The sequence below is a fragment of the Chiloscyllium punctatum genome, chromosome 18 (assembly GCF_047496795.1).
Source record: "Chiloscyllium punctatum isolate Juve2018m chromosome 18, sChiPun1.3, whole genome shotgun sequence".
Taxonomy (NCBI): domain Eukaryota; kingdom Metazoa; phylum Chordata; class Chondrichthyes; order Orectolobiformes; family Hemiscylliidae; genus Chiloscyllium; species Chiloscyllium punctatum.
The window spans coordinates 10881724-10899613 of NC_092756.1; the positions used below are offsets into that span (position 1 = coordinate 10881724).

At 44.0% G+C, this 17890-nt stretch overlaps 1 non-coding gene across 1 annotated transcript; it reads left to right on the plus strand.

The window, feature by feature from the left end:
- The first annotated feature begins 1323 nt into the window (after nucleotides 1–1323).
- trnah-gug (transfer RNA histidin (anticodon GUG)) lies at nucleotides 1324–1395 on the plus strand. Its single transcript has one exon. It is a non-coding gene; the product is annotated as a tRNA-His (tRNA).
- Nucleotides 1396–17890: the final 16495 nt, after the last annotated feature.

Genomic DNA, 17890 nt, shown 5'->3' on the forward strand with positions numbered 1-17890 from the left:
TTAAACTTCAAACCAGCTGCCCACGCTCCAGCTGTGGCACTCAGCTGTCTCAGTAAGATGCACTGTAGCTTGCTGTTATTATAAACGGGAACAAATGTTCCCTTCTACCCCCCCCTTTGACCAGAAGCACTCCAAACCTTGGAATTGCTTGCGCCTCTAAACCATCAGAGAAATACCGTACATTCTCCAGTTGCGTCACTTGAGCCATCGAGTATCTCTGCGACCTCATTCCCATCTCGATTTCAAATTGGTTATTTGCGACTGCCCCACTCAGTTCCTCTGATTCTGGGGCTAGGAACTGGGACTATGTGGCAGCAGTGGTTACTGCCTTGTGTCGGGAAACTCGAGAAGTAGCCGATGTTAAACTGCATTGTTATTGAAGTATACATTTCAACAAAAGCTTGGTAAAAACAATGACTGCAGATGCTGGAAAACTGATTCTGGATTAGTGGTGCTGGAAGAGCACAGCAGTTCAGGCAGCATCCGAGGAGCAGTAAAATCACCGTTTCGGGAAAAAAGCTCTTCAACAAGAAGACAGGCAGAGAGCCTGAAGAGTGGATAGATAAGTGAGAGGAGGGTGGGGGTGGGGAAAAAGTAGCATAGAGTACAATAGTTAAGTGGGGGAGGGGATGAAGGTGATAGGTCGGGAGGGAGGCTGGAATGGATAGGTGGAATAGAAGATAGGCAGGTAGAACAAGTCAGGACAAGTCATGGGGACAGTGCTAAGCTGGAAGTTTGGAAATGGGGTGAGGTGAGGGAAGGGGAAAGGAGGAAACTGTTGAAGTCCACATTGATGCCCTGGGGTTGAAGTGTTCCGAGGCGGAAGATGAGGCGTTCTTCTTCCAGGTGTCTGGTGGTGAAGGAGCGGCTGTGAAGGAGGCCCAGGACCTCCATGTCTTGGGCAGAGTTGGAGGGAGAGTTGAAATGTTGGGCCACGGGGTGGTATGGTTGATTGGTGCGGTTGTCCCAGAAATGTTCCATAAAGCGCTCTGGTCGGAGGCGCTCAGTCTCCCCAATGTACAGGAGACTGCACCGGGAGCAACTGATTCAATAAATGATATGTGGATGTGCAGGTAACAAAAGCTGCACTGTCCCCGGAGTATTTGATGTTTTGGAGAAATCTATTTGTCTCAGCCTTCAACACATTAATGATGGAATCACCACAGACACTGGGGGAACCGATGTTAAACGGTCAGCCGATTCTGAGTTCCCACACATCTGCCACTGTTCGCTCAGCACTGATATTGTGTATTTGTTGCTCTGCCTTATATTTCTTATGATACTTTGCTTATTATGAGCATTTAGCGTGTTCGTATTTGGTTTGCCATGATCGTATAGTGGTTAGTACTCTGCGTTGTGGCCGCAGCAACCTCGGTTCGAATCCGAGTCACGGCAGTAATTGCTCTATGTGTCCTAGGCTTTTGTGAAACACAAAGGAATCAGTTGTTTGAAAGGTTTGATTTTCTCCAAGGTGATTTTTTTTTCCTTCAAGCTCTGCTCGCTCACATCTCTCTGTTTCATATGTCAGAATTCAAATCCACCTGTTCTCAGAGATTTCTTCCCTCCTACGATCACTAACCGAACTTTCCATCCCAGACCTCCACCTCATTAATTTGGAGATGCCGGTGTTGGACTATGGAGTACAAAGTTAAATGTCACCCAACACCAGGTTATGGTCTTACAGGTTTAATTGAAGCACTAGCTTTCAGAGCGCTGTTCTTTCATCATGTGTTTGCGGAGTCATTTCCTATTTCACTAAGGCATTGCAGAATCTCATACAGACTCTCACATTGATACCGATCAGTCTGTGTGGCTGTGGTCACTGTTGCTGGGTGAACGTTCCCCAACCCCACCATCGGGACCTGCAGACAATTTGATCCATTTGGTTACTGCTGTTGTGAGATCAATACTCATGTAGCAGCTTTTACTGATATAGACCAGATATTATTGGGGGGTGGGGGGGCGGGGAGTCCACCTCAGGAAAATGGCACAGAACAGTTTCGGGGAAAAGCGAGTTAATTGGATAAGATCAGTTTCACTACTTTTCTGCAATGGCCAAGCGCTATTACCACTGAACACTGAACTGTTAATTCAGACACCACGGACCTGGATTTGACTCTGACCATGCTAGGTGGTAGAATTGGGATTCAATAAATATCTGGAATTATGAATCTAATAACTCCTATATATCCATGTTCAATTGTTGAAAATAAAACAAAACAATCTGACGTCATTTAAGGAATGAAACTGCCATTCTGACCTGCTCGGGCCTCCATGTAACTCAAGACTCACTACAAGATGGTTGAGTCTCAACTACCCGCTGTGCAATTAGGGATAGCAATCAATACTGCCGAGCCAGCGACGCCCTCATACTGTAACAGAATAGAAAAAAAAAGTTCATTCGGCCCGAGCGAGATTACAGTGTGCAGTTCTGCAATTCAGAGTACTGCATCGATGTGATCGCACTGGGAAAGTTGCAGGAGAGATTCACTGGGATATTGTCTGGGCTGAAGAGTTTCAGTTGTGAGGAGAGATTGGACAGACTGGGGTTGTTTGTCGCCTAGCAGAGGAGATTGGAGAAGACATGACTGAGATGTAATAAATACTGAGGAATATGGATAGGATTGACCGAAAGAAGCCTTTGTTATTGATGGAGGGCTCGAACACCGGGGCCAAGAGATGTTGGGAAAAGGCAGAAAGGTTTGAGTAGATTTGTGGAAAGGGTCAGAGAGGCGGAAATCATTCTAACCTTTAAAAGAATTGAGATGTTAATTTGTGATGCCAAAACATATAAGATTATGGGCTAAACGATGGAACTTGATTCAGGTCTTCAAGCAGTTGTGTTGGACAAGTGCGGCCACAACAGGCTGAAGGGTCTCCTTCGATGTTGATATCCTCCACAGTATCGTGGTTAGTGTCCCCTCCTGTCACAGGGCTCAATTCTCCGCTGGGGGCATCGTGAATGTTTTAAGCCTGTCACTCTGTTCCCCAGTGAAGGTTATTCATGCCTGGCTTTCCATTCTCGATGGGACATGTCACAGGAAGAACAGTGCTGTCTGAATCAGCGTGGGGAAGGACTGCAGCTCCTGGGGAGAGAGAGTGTCAGTGAAAGTGCAAACATATAACTTCAGCCAACTGCACATTGTGTTTGCGTTGCAATGAAAACCATGAAATAGAGTTTCTCCTAACTGATATGTTTATTTAAAGCAGGAATCTGAGGAAGAAAACAGAATAAACCCATTCAGATCTGAGTGCAGAAACATTTCCAGCAGGACTACTGAGGTTGTACAGCGTAGAACCGCGTTTGGATGCATTGCATTCGGGTTGGTGGGCGCAGTTTGCTTTCACTCGGTGGAGCTGCCAGTGTGAAAAGCCATTACACATGATACAGATAGTGTTCAATGTGATGGTACATTTGTTCAGTGGTTCGCACTGCTCTTAAGTCTGTAGGTTAGGTGGGTTGGCCTGTTAAATTGCGCTGATGTGTCTAGGGAGTGAATTCAGTAAGTTAAGTGAATTAGCCATGGGTAACGCAGTGATAAGGTCAGCAGTCACACGATGCCAGGTTTTATTCCAACAGGTATATTTGAAATCACAAGCCAGAGGCCTGCGCGGATAGAGATGGGAGCTAGGTCTTATTGAGATGCTGTTCAGAATTTCCCTACCGACCTGATTGACTGAACTGCACTTTCTGCATTGTCGGAAATCTGTGATTCTATCAGAGAGGACACTGCCAGCGTTTACTGGGTCGCTAAGACATTAGAGACGATGCTGACGGCATTTATTGGGGATGGAGTTTTATTTATTTGTGTTTTGGAAAATTTGACCCTGAGCCAAGGAAAACCGAGTGGAATTTTTCCAGCGTAATTGAGGTTTGGACAGAGTCAACATATGGAAAATTCACTCTTTTAAGTTCGTATATTTCTGAATGTCAGGCTTTCAACACCATCGATGTAGGACAAATAAATGATGGGAGCAGAATTTCTGTCACTCTGAGAATCCGTTTCCAAAATATTTGGAAAGGCACATTTCGAGACACACAAACAATGAGTTTCACCAGGAGAGAGACAGCCTGCGGCCAGGTGAAAGTTTAAAAGTGGGGTGTGGGGGGTGGAAGGTGCGAGGAAACAGAATCTAATTTGGACGACTTCAGATGCAAAGAAATATCAGAAACGTCTGCAGCTGAGTAAGATTCAGCAAAAAACCTCAGAGTTTAGAACGATTTCTTTTAATATTCCATATGAAGCTTTATAAATGGAACTGAGCAGATTTGGCATATTGTCAAGGCAAGCTATTTCATAATGAATAGGAAGTGACCAGTCTCTTAGAGATCGATTTCCTGCTTTAACCCCATGCCTTAAAGGTGGGAGGACGATCGCCATGATGTTGGGTTCATTTGATACCCACTGAAATCTACCAAAGTAACTGAGCATCAAAACTGGCATCTTGTTTTGTAGTTTAACCTTCTGTTTTTCTCATCAGTATTTTCTTTAAGCTGAAATAAATTCCGAACAAAATTGAACGCAATATTGAGCGTTCCAATCATATAAATCCAATTCACTTCCGATTATTGGAATGAACAGAGTGAAGTTGCAGCAACATTAATAAAACGAAACGAACAAAACTGTATTTTGGGAATTTTACCCAGTTCAGGTTCAGCCATATGAGAAAGCCCATCAAGCTAAAACATCACCTTCACTTCTCACTCCGTACATACTTCTTCACGTGAGAGAGAAACTGTCTGACGAAATTATGCGTCAAGACTAAATGTGCGTGTGAATGTGACGGGAATTTCATGTTTGCTGGTTCGTTCTGAGACAGTTCCGACTCGGAAAAAATCAAGGACAAGGTATTCCTTCCAAGGACATGGTGAATCTCTTGGATTTTGCAGGTCTTATTATTCCATCGAAAGCAGAAAGATAATGGCGTGGATTCGATTCCGCTCAGGGAATTTCTTACCGCCTAGGAGCACCATATGTAATCTTGACGGGGTCACATTTGAGCCCCTTTACAGTGGGCTGAAGTCTCCCAGGGGTTCAGGCGATGGGTTATCTTCCATTGCGCATGTGTGGATTTGAACCCTTCTCTGGCTGTTACTTCTATGAAACGCAGCTGTGGTTTCCCTTTGTGCCTCGCATCTTTAGGATACATTGGATGGAGAATCTTGCTTTTGTCCTTCATTGCACCGGAGATTTGTGATAAATTGGTACCTCATCAAAGTCGAAGTAAAGCAATTTTTTTCTGTTGTATGTTACATTGGGATAATGAAAAGGAGGGCAACGTTTCTTTCGTCCTTTCATTCCATCTTGACTTTCTATGAATTTACATCGAATGAAAGGGGAACAAATAAGGAGAGATATGGGGGAATAGTTTATCCAGTGGGATTGTGAATTTTAATGTAATACTCCACACAAAGTTCTGATCAGTATTTTAAACAGTCAATTGAATTGAAACCGCAGAAAATCTTTCCAATGAAACGAATGTTTCATTCTTTCACAATCTTTTGCAGTGTGAATCATACCACGATCCATCATCCAGCGTGATCACCAAGTTGGCAACAATATTAGATCCACCAATTTTCTTCAGCAATCACAATATTTGCACATACCCATTTGTGGTGTGCCCAGTGCCATTTGTTGTATCCAGGCCACAGCACATTTCTTGATCATGAACTTATGAGCTAAGTTCCTGATCTGTCTGATCAGTTTGAGAAACCTTTTCTATCACTTCATCCCATCCCTCAGAATTCTAAAGATATCAATAAAATAGGGCGTCAGACCAAATGATGTAGGATTGGAAATGGGCCATTCATCCCATCAAGTCTGCTCCACCATTCAACGAACTCATGGCTGATCTGATAATCCTCAACTCCATTCTCCAGCATTGCCTCGACAAAGCTTCATCATCTTTCTGGTTAAATATCTGTCTGGCAGAGTTTGAAATTACACAACAACTCAGCCTCAACAACAATTTCGGCAAGGAGTTCAACCGATCCACTGGCCCCTGAGCAAAGAAATTACTCCTCATTTCTGAATTAAATAGGCAACATCTAATTCTGAGTTCATGTCCTCTGGTGCTCTCCTCATATCAGAGGGTGAACCACCTGCCCGTATCTACCCTGTCAAGATCCCATGAATTTTGAATGTTGAGAAATGTTACTATGTGATTATAGAGCTCTCCTCCGTCTCCTTTGTTTCAAGGAGAATACTCCCAGCCTGACCAATCATTCCACGAAGCTCCATTTTCTCCAGTGTTGACAACATGTTCATTAATCTCTGCTGTCCCCTGCAGCGACCCTACATATTGTTAAGGCAGGTGGAGACATTTATGTGAAGAAACGGTTGAAATTTCAAGCACAGACAGGAATTGTATCTTGAAATTAGACAGCCACTGGAATCAGATTTGTCCACACAAGGACGAAATAGAGTAAGTATCACTCTGACAAATGAGAATCTAATCATATCTCATTGACATTCAATAACTTTACTGTAAACAAATTACCCCGTGTAATCGTCCATAGAGCGATTACTTCGGGGGAAAAACTTATCGAAACTGGCAACATAAACACTTAGACAACAACAACTTGTTCTTGAGACATTTTTTGATGATAAACTCAACTCATTTTTCCGTGAATCCTACATCGTTTGCAAGGCACAAATGAGACGTGGAATATAACTCTCTCCATTTGCCTAGATAGGTATAACTTCAACAAAACTTAAGGAACTGGACACCGTCCACGACAATGCAGTCACTTGAGTGTATCCTCTTCAACACCTGCAATATTCATTCCCCCCACCACCAAGGCGCAATTGCAGCAGAGTGCACCAACTATAAGATGCACTGGAGTAAGTCATTCGGGCATTTTTGACAACCTTCAAAGCTCAACAGTTGTACTGACTATAAGGACAAGATTAGAACATGCAACGAAACGCCACCATTTTCAAGTTACCCTCCAAGGCCCATAGCACCCTGACTTGGAAAGGAATCAGTGAGAAACTCATTGGTGAAACGGTCTTGATGGGCAAAGTATAATACTTCAGCCTTCCATCTTTTATTGTAGAAATTTAAGAAAAATGTTGATTTATGCGGTGACCAGACTTGTGCTCAGTCCGTTAGCTGTTCCCTAAACTGGTGGTTGCTAAAGTTCTGCTACCATCCACAGCCTGTGGTCAACAATAGAAAATACCCGAAAACCCTCTCAATCAACTGACTCCCCTCCAGATTAGAGTGGTGTTGGAGAAGCACAGCAGGTCTGGCAGCATCTGAGGAGCAGGAAAAATGGACGTTTCAGGCAAAAAACCTTCATCAGGAATGAGACTGGGAGCACATGGGATGGTGAGATAAATGGGAAGGGTGTGGGGCTGGGGAGAAGGTAGTTGAGACTGCTGTAAGTGGATGCAGGCGGGGGGTGAACATGAAATGTCAGAGAAGTAGGTGGAGTGGATAGGTGGGAATGAAGATGCACAGATGGGAGAAGTCAGGCGGACGGTCTTGAGCTGGAAGGTGGGAACTGGTGTAAGGTCGGGGGAGGGGAAATGAGGCAACGGGTGAAGTCCAAATTGATGCCTTGGGGTTGAAGGGTCCCGATGCAGATGATGAGGCTTTCTTCCTCCAGGCATCGCGTCGTGAGGCAGTGGCGATACAGGAGGCCCATGACCTGCATGTCCTCGGGAGAGTGAGAGGGGTAGATGAAATGTTTCGCCAAGGGGCACTGGGGTCGATTCTTGTGGGTATCCTGGAGATATCCTCTGCAGTATTGTGTGAGAACACATCTCCTCTCTCCAACTCAGAGGAGACCGCATCGGGAGGAAGGTATACAAGAAATTACATGTGTGGAAGTGCAGGAGAAACTTTGATGGATGTGGAAGCCTCCATTAGAGCCTTGGACAGAGGTGAGGAGGTAGATGTGGGTGCAGGTTTTGCAATTCCAGCAGTGACAGGGAAGTTTTTATTTCCCTCACCAACCCTATCACTTTTCACAAAGACTGTTTCCTCCACGATTACCTAGTCATGTCCACGCCCTCCAATGACCCACCCTCCCCTCACGGCACCTTCCCCTGCCACTACAGGAATTGCAAAACCTGCACCCACATCTTCCCTCTCACATCCTTCCAAGGCTCCAATGAGCCTTCCACATCCATCAAATGTGCATGTGCATTTCCACACATGTCATTTATTGCATCTGTTGATCGCGATGCGGCCTCCTCTACATTGGGGCCAACAGACACATACTCGGAGAGCGCGTCAGAGAACATTTCCAGGGCACCCGCAACATTCAACTCCAAACCCCCATGACCAAAAACATCAATTACCACACCCTCCCCCTCCGACTCTCCCAAGGACATGCAGTTCCTGGGTTTTCTCCACCGCCATTCCCTCACCACCAGACGCCAGATCTTCCACCTTGGGGCCCTCAAACCCAGGGCATCAACGTGGTCTTCACCAGTTTCCTCATCTCCCCACGGCCACCTTATCCGAGTTCCAACTTTCTAACTTGGCACCATCCTACTGACCTGCCCCACCTGTCTATCTCTCTTTCCACCTATCCGCTCCACCCTCTTCTCCGACCTATCACCTTTAACCCCATCTCTATCCACCTCTTGCACTCTCAGCTAAATTCTTCCCAGACCCAGTACTCCCGTTTATCTCTCCACCCTCGGGGCTCCCAGCTTTATTCCTGATGAAGGGCGTTTGCGCGAAACGTTATTTTTTTTCTGCAACTGGGATGCTGCCTGACCTGCTGTGCTTCCTCAGCACCACTCTAATCTTGATTCTGATTTCCAGCACTTGCAGTACGCACTTCCGTCCATCCGATTCCCCTGTCTATTGATCTTGAATAGGCAGTTGCTGAAGTTCCAGCATCATTTCCCTGCTCTTTCATTCCCACCTGCGGTCAAGACCAGAAAGTATCTCCAACCCATCGTGACCACTTGATCCCTTGTCCAATCTCATTCAAACATTCGTGAATGTCTACTCCAATATCTCAATATCTCTTTTATTACCTTAAACCACTCGATATTCACACTTTTCTCATTGTGCGTCCTCAAATTCATTCTCACCCACTTCACTGGATTGAATTCCTTTCAGCACATTTTCTTGCCAATTGTTTCCAATCTCCCTGCAGTCTACGGCTTTCTTCCTCATGGTTAACGACATGACTAATTGTTACCTTATTTGCAAACAGCTAAATGATGGCCACGATAAATAATTAAAAATCGTTGACCGAAATGAGTAAATAATAGAACTCATAGAAGCCATGGTTCATAAGCTTGCAGAGGACAGCAGAATTGGAGACTGCAAAGAAGGTGATCTAAGATTCCAGAAGGATCTTAATCCATTGCGTCTTTGGGCCGAAAAATGTCACATGAAGTTCAATCTGGATAAATGGAAGGCATAGCATTTTGCTACATCAAATATTAGTAGGGCTGATACAATTACTGATTGGGCGTTGCATCGTGTTGTGCAATACGGAAGCCAGGAATGCAAGTACATAATTCATTTTAGTTTGCTTCATATATAGACAGAATGGTTAAAAAAAATGTCATCTTGCCTTCGTTGTTCAGTCCTTTGAGTGTCGGAGTTGATCCGTTATGTTGAAGTTGAATAGGACATTGGGTGATGCGTCTTCTGGAATACTGTGTCCAGTTCTTGTCGCCCAGTAATAGAAAGGAAATTATTCAGCTGGAGTAGGTTTAGAACAGGTATACCATTGTATGGCTAGTGGGGAAGGTTTGTGTTATAACGAAAGGCTGGATCAGCTGAGAATATTTTCACTCGAGCACTGGAGTTTGAAAGGCGACCTGATAGAAATTTATAAATTATTGAGAGTTCGGCTCGAGTTAACTGTAACTGTCTTTTCTCCAAGGAGGAGGACTTTAAGACGAGAGGACAAATGTTTAAAGTGAAAGGAGGGATTTAAAATAAGACATGAGAGTCTTTTTTTACCAGAGGATGGTTTATGTGTGCAATTCACTTCCTGAGGCAGCGATGAATGAAAGTACATTTACAATATTTACAGGATATTTGGATCGATAAATGAATTGGAAAGTATCAGTGGAATTAACAAAATCTATTCATTCATGCCTAGTACATAATTTATTGCCCAGAGCGAAGTTCAGAATCAACCACGATATTATGGATCTGGAGTCACATCCCAGCCAGACCAGATAGGTATGGCAGTTTCCTTCCCTATCAGGCATGAATGAATCAGATCTACTGATTCGGCATCATCATTCGTCTCTCGGGATTTATTTAAATAAAATTCCAGCATCTGCCATGCCAGGGTTTGAAACCGTGTCCACAGAAGTATGTCTGGACATTCATATTAACAATGCAGTAATAATATCACAAGAGCATTATTAATCCTCAGCAGTTACAAGAGCTGTGAGATGCGACTCGTTTAGTTTAGCATTATGTTCAGTATGAGCTGGTCGGAGTGAAAGGCCTGTTTTCATGCTGTTTGAGTCTATGACTTTGAAGCTATGAAACTGGCAGCTGGTTCGAATTAACAGCAGCATTGACAGTTTAATTGATCTCCTTCTGGGATATGTAATCTTGCTGGTTACTCTGGAGGTTCTTCTGCTCATTGAGCCCTTCCCACACGCGGGATTGTTGAATAGTCTGTCCCCAGTTTGACTGGGTAGATGATTTTTCACTTCAGCAGGTAATTGAATCCCGCATTGCCCTGGTTTCTCTGCGATATCGGTGTCCTTGTATATACCCAGGATGAACGATTGGTTCAAATCATGTCCATGCAGACGCAAGTCCCGTTGTCCATGTTGTGAATATGTTTTTATTCTTCCTGATATACCCACAGGGTGTGGATGTCGCTGGTCAGGACAGCATTTGTTGTTCTTCCTGATTCGCTGCTGCCTTGCTGCACAGAAGCCATGGATTCGATCCCAGTCTCGTGTGACTGTGTGCAGTTTGCACATTCTCTCTTTGCTTGTGTGAGTTTCCTCCCACAGTCTGAAGGTGTGCGAGTTACTGGGATCGGCCATGGGAAATGAAGGGGAACGGAATAGGTATGGAGTGTGTGTCTGATAGGATGTGCTTCAGAGGGATGGTGTCGACTGGAAGGGCCGAATGGCCTGCTTTCCCACACGGTCGTCATTCTCGGATGAAGGGTCAGCTATTTTGTTCAGGTCCTGGAGACACAAGTAGGCAGGATTGGGTAAAGACGGTAGCATCCCCTGTATAAGCGAAATTCATGAATGGGATTGCAGGAAATCAAAGACTTGTCCACTGTTCCTGAGATCAGGCGTTCATTCCAGGTTTTATCCATCGAACTTTAACATTACCAGGAAGCTGAGGAAGAAACAGGGTAAATCAATTTAGATGTGAGCGCAGAAACATTTTCCGCAGCATCATGAGGAAAACTGACAAAATGCTCCTCAGAACTGTTAGTTCACAGAGATGATTTTTGTTCCACTCAAGCCCTTAAGAGATTGAATAACAATTTAACTAAGACTTGCAATGTTAGAACACACCAGGCGAAGGGTCACGTCTGGGAAACTGTTTTTCCAAGCCAGATGTTTGATAACTGATCATGATGCAATAAGTGAAGTACCATTGGCCATGCTTTTAAAAACTCAAAAACTGTCATTTTTCACCTCAACAAAATAGGCAAAAACAAAGTCATCAAGAAAAGTTCCAAGCATTGCACATGTCGTCCTTGGTGCGAACGTGCTGAAATGCAGCTGTCTCACTGCTATTTCACAATGTTGATTTCCAGTCAGAGAAAAAAATTTTTGTTGTTCCTTATGGAAATCTTAAATTGAACATGAGTTCCTGACATTACAAAACAGCAAAGGTAACAGTTCTGTCAGAGTCAGTGAGAATTTCATATCGGAGATGAAATCAAATGGGAAGAAACGCTGAAATCAGTTGCCTTTGCCTGCTCAGACTCAGTACTACAAAATGATCCTTATTGAAACATATAGGTATTTTCAAGGATTTAATAAGTTGGATGCAGAATGTTTGGTTCTATTGCCAGAGCACCTCGTATCGAATGGCTTGGAGATGCCAGTTTTGGACAGGGGTATGCAAATTTGAATATCATACAACCCCAGGTTATATTTCAACAGGTTTAATTGGAAGTACTAGCTTTCGGACCACTGCTCAGTCATCAGGTGATTGAGGAGTCCACAGTTGTAAGTCACAGAATTTATAGCATATGTTTACAGTGTGATGTAACTGAAATTGTACATTGAAAAATACCGTGATTGTTTGCTAAGTCGCCGATCTGTTAGAATGTCCATGTTAGCTTCACTTCCTTCATATGTAAAGTGCAAAACTTTTTTATTTTAAAGTTTCATTCTCAGGTGAAGTTTAACAACGGGTATCTGCCCCCCCTGTGCTGCTGTCTGTTCCATAATGTTTAGAATGATTCTAATTTATAAAAATGAGTTACCAGAGTCTTACATGGATTCATGCAGTTTTTCAGCAAAGTACAATGTAACTCTCCAAGTACAAGTTCACCCCACAGACGAAAATATGTGTGTGTGCGTGTGTGTGTGTGTGTGTGTGTGTGTGTGTGTGTGTGTGTGTGTGTGTGTGTGTGTATGTGTGTGTGTGTGTGTGTGTGTGGAGGAGGGTCTCTGTTTGTAGATAGGGCAATGGGATCACCTGTACTGTGACATGAACCCAATGACCATGGGTACCGAATTTAGCTATCAGTCTCTGTGGGGGCACTTTTAGATGCTGCCTGTTCTGAAGACCGCCTTGGAGGATTGTCACCCGAAGATCCGAGGTCGAATGTACTGCATCACTGAAGTGCTCTCCAACTGGGAAGGGGCACACCTGTCTGTTGATTGATGTGCAGCGCCCATTCCTTTGTTGTCGCCTGTGCTCAGCTTCACCAATGTACCATGTCTTAAGGCATTCTTGCCTGCAATGTTGTTTTTTTTATAGATTAGCGTCAGTCTAAATATTATGGCATGTACGCAGCATACAGGGACTAACACCTTCAACATATTATCTGTGCTGACACTAATTGGTAAAGTCCACCTGAGAACGTAACTGTTAAAATAAAGTTTTCCGATTTACATAAGAAAGAAATGAACCTAACATAGTCATTCTAACAGATGGAAGACTTAACAAGCAATCAAGGTATTTTTCCAATGTATAATTTCAGTGACATTACACTGTAACCTTTCGCTATACATTCTGTATCTCCACAGCCACCTGATGAAGGAGCAGCTCTCCAAACGATATTGCTTCCATTAAACCTGTTGGACTATGACATGGTGTTATGCGATTTTTAACTTTATATTAGAATGCCCATCTCAAAATTAAAATAATGACGAAGAAGCATTTATTCTCTCAGACAGTTCTGGATCAGTGGACTTTCTTGTAGCAGAAGGCTGTTGAGGAAGTGTCATTAGGTGTAATGAGGCTGAGATCCGCAGATCATCAAACAGCAAAGACATCAAGCGTTATGGAGAAAGGCAAGAAAGTGCAGTTCAAGTTTATCAGATCAGATATGAAATCATTCAATGGCGGAGTAGACTTGATGGTCTGAATGGTGTCTATCTGTTCCTAAAATTGTTGGCCTTAATATGAAGCTGCAAAACCGACCTCAGTAAAATGTGCCAAATTTAAAAAAGCGTGGTCCCCCGGAGCACTGAACCGAGGTGAAATGTACAAAGAACAACACACAAAGGGCAGACAATATTGGGTAACTGATCCGTAGTGATCAGTATACCAAGGTAAACAGTAAAACCGATATTCAGTATCTACATTGAACCTGGCTCCACGAGGCACGTAGTTAACTCTCACAAGCCACTGTTCCCCTTCCGTTTTCCTGACGCCCCCTCCGTTCTTGTTTTAAACAGATTGATCGTCAGGCAATTGCAGATGACATTGCTGATGTGGAACTGTAACATATAGAACATAGAACATTACAGCGCAGTACAGGCCCTTCGGCCCTCAATGTTGCGCCGCCGTGTCATACTAATCTGAAGCCCATCCCATCTACACTATTCCATGTACGTCCATATACCTCTCCAATGACGACTTAAATGCACTTAAACTTGGTGAATCTACCACCGTGACAGGCAAAGCATTCCATACCCTAACTACTCTCTGAGTAAAGAAGCTACCTCTGACATCTGTCTTATACCTATCTCCCCTCACTTTAAAGTTGTGACCCTCGTGTTTGCCGTCCCCATACTTGGAAAAAGACTCTCCCTGTCCACCCTATGTAAACCTCTGATTGTCTTGTATGTCTCTATTAAGTTACCTCTCAGTCTTCTCTCCAACGAGTACAGCCTCAAGGCCCTCAGTCTTTCCTCGTAATTCATTCCTTCCATACCAGGCAACATGCTAGAAAATCCCCTCTGCACCCTTTCCAAAGCGTCAACATCCTTCTTATAATGCGGTGACCAGAACTGTTCACAATACTCCAAATGTGGCCGTACAGCTGCAGCATAACCTTCTGATTCCAGGACTCAATCCCTCGATTAATAAAGGCCAAAACACTGTTTTCCTCCTTAACAACCCTGTCAATCTGGGTGGCAACTTCAGGGATCTGTGTATATGGATACCAAGATCTCTCTGCTCATCAGCACTCCCAAGAGTCTTACCATTAGCCCAGTACTTTGCATTCCGATTACTCCGGCCAAAGTGAATCACCTCACACTTGTCCACATTAAACTCCATTTGCCACCTCTCAGCCCAGAACTGCAGCTTATCTATCTCTCTCTGCAACCTACTACATCCTTCGTCACTATCCACAACTCCACCTACTGTCGTGTTGTCCGCAAATTTACGAACCCACCCTTCTAAGCCCTCATCCAGGTTATTTCTAAAATTGACGAATGGCAGTGGACCCAACATCGACCCGTGCAGAATGCTGCTCGTAAATGGACACCAAGATGAACATATTGCATCAACTACAACACCCTGTTTTCTTTCAGCGAGCCAATTCCTGATTCAAACTGCTATGTCTCCCACAATCCCATTCCTCTGCATTTTGTATAATAGCCTACTGGGGGAACCTTATCGAACACCTTGCTGAAATCCATATACAGCACATCAACCGGATTACTCTCATCCACCTGTTTGGTCACTTTGTCAAAAACCTCATAAGATTCGTGAGGCACGACCTACCCTTTACAAAACCGTGCTGACTGTCCCTGATCAGATTATTCTTTTCTAGATGATTATAAATCCTATCTCTTCGAACCTTTTCCAACGCTTAACCAACAACTGAAGTGAGACTCACTGGTCTGTAATTACCAGGGTTATCTCTACTACCCTTCTTGAACAAGGGAACCACATTTGCTATCCTCCAGTCCTCAGGCACGATTCCTGTAGACAATGATGATTTCTAGATCAATGGCACAGGCTCGGCGATCTCTTCCTTTCTTCTCAGAGGATCCTAGGATAGATGCCATCCGGCCCAGAGGACTTGTCTATTTTCACACTCTGCAGTATTTCTAATACCTCTTCCTTGTGTACCTCAATCTCTTCGAGTCTAGATGCAAGTATCTCTGTATCTTCCACGCCAACATTTTCATTTTCTATAGTGCACACTGTCAAAAAATATTTATTTATTGTTTCCCATGTCTCCTCTGACTCCACACACAACTTCCCACTATTATTCTTGATTGGCCCTAATTTAAATCTCGTCATTCTTTTATTCCTGACATACCTATGGAAAGTCTTGGGGTTAACCCTGATCCGATCCGCCAACAACTTCTAATGTCTCCTTCTGGCTCTTCTGAGCTCTCTTATTAGGTCATGCAGGGATACTATTCTGTCTGCTGCACATCATTCTGCTTCGAAATATCAGGCAGTATTTCATATTCATTACTGTAAACGTTAACCTTTAACAAGCCATGACAGTGAAATCACTGAATCCTCATCACTATCCTACCAGGGAAGATTTCTGTTAACATCACAGTGGACACCATGAGATTCGCCATTCAATTCTCCTATCCTTCTGTGCGTGATCCCCTCGGCCCTATTCCGGTCTTGTTGGTTGGTTTACAATACTGAGGCTGTCCAATCATCTTTGCATTTCAGTTTCTAAAGGATGAGACCTTCCCTCTGAGCTGGCACTGTGCTTGCTCAGTGGTGTTAACACTGTCCTTGTAAACTAGAAAAGTGCTTGAAATAGGCCATTCCTGTTTTTCATTCCAAGAACATGAGACAAACCGTTTGGCAGGACAGGAAATAGCGGGCGTGAGCAGTGATCAAGTTTGGCAGCAAGAACGAGGGAAGGCAGTATAAACTACAGAGTAATGGGGAAACAATGGGCCATAAGACCATAAGCCCATAAGACATAGGAGTGGAAGTAAGGCCATTCGGCCCATCGATTCCACTCTGCCATTCAATCATGGCTGATGGGCATTTCAACTCCACTTACTAGTATTCTCCCCGTAACCCTTAATTCCTCGAGACAACAAGAATCTATCAATCTCTGCCTTGAAGACATTTAGCGTCCAGGCCTCCACTGCACACTGCGGCAATGAATTCCACAGGCCCACCACTCTCTGGTTGAAGAAATGTCTCCACATTTCTGTTCTGAATTTACCCCTTCTAATTTTAAGGCTGTGTCCACGGGCCCTAGTCTCCTCGCCTAAAGTAAACAATTTCAAGCGTCCACCCTTTCCAACCCTGCATTATCTTGTACGTCTCTATTAAGTCTCCCCTTAATCTTCTAAACTCCAATAAATACAATCCCAGGATCCTCAGCCATTCCTCATTTTAGACCAACCATTCCAGGGATCATCAGTGTGAATCTCCGCTGGACATGTTCCAGTGCCATTATGTCCTTCCTGAGGTGTGGGGACCAAAACTGGACACAGTACTCCACATGAGGCCTAACCAGAGCTTTATAAAGTCTCAGTAGCACAACGGTGCTTTTATATTCCAACCCTCTAGAGATAAGTGACAACATTGCATTCGCTTTCTTAATCACGGACTCAACCTGCATGTTGACCTTTAGAGAATCCTCGACTTGCGCTCCAGGACCCCTTTGTACTTTTGCTTTACGAATTTTCTCACCGTTTAGAACGTAATCTATGTTTTAATTCTTTTTGCCAAATAGCAAGACCTCGCATTGTTCACGTTGAATTCCATCAGCCATTTCCTGGACCACTCTCCCAAACTGTCTAGATCATTCTGTAGCCTCCCCACTTCTCCTCAGTATAACCTGCCTGTCCACCTAACTTCGCATCATCTGCAAACTTCGCTAGAATGCCCCCAGTCCCTTCATCCAGATCATTAATATATAATGCAAACAGCTGTGGCCCCAACACTGAACCCTGCGGGACACCGCTCGTCACCAGCTGCCACTCCAAAAAAGAACCTTTTAGCCCAACTGTCTGCCTTCTGTCAGACAGCCAATCCTCAATCTATCCCAGTAGCTCATCTCAACACCATGAGCCCTCACCTTGCTCAGCACGTTCCCGTTTGGCACCTTATCAAAGGCCTATTGGAAGTCTAGATAGACCACATCCACTGGTTTTCCCGGATCTAACCTACTTGTCACCTCTTCAAAGAATTCCAACAGGTTTGTCAGGCATGACGTCCCCTTACTAAACCTATGTTGACTTATTCTAATCAGACTCTGCTCTAAGAATTTAGAAACCTCATTCTTAATGATGTATTCTAGAATTTTACCAACAATAAAGGTTAGGCTAATTGGCCTATAATTTTCCATCTTTTGTCTTGATCCTTTCTTGAACAAGGGGGTGACAACAGCGATCTTCCAATCATCCGGGACTTTCCCTGACTCCAGTGACTCTTGAAAGATCTCAGCCAATGCCTCCGCTATTTCCTCAGCCACCACTCTCAGAACTCTCGGATGTATCCCATTGGGGCCAGGAGATTTATCAGTTTTAAGACTTTTTAGCTTTTCTAGCACTCTCTCTTTTGTAAT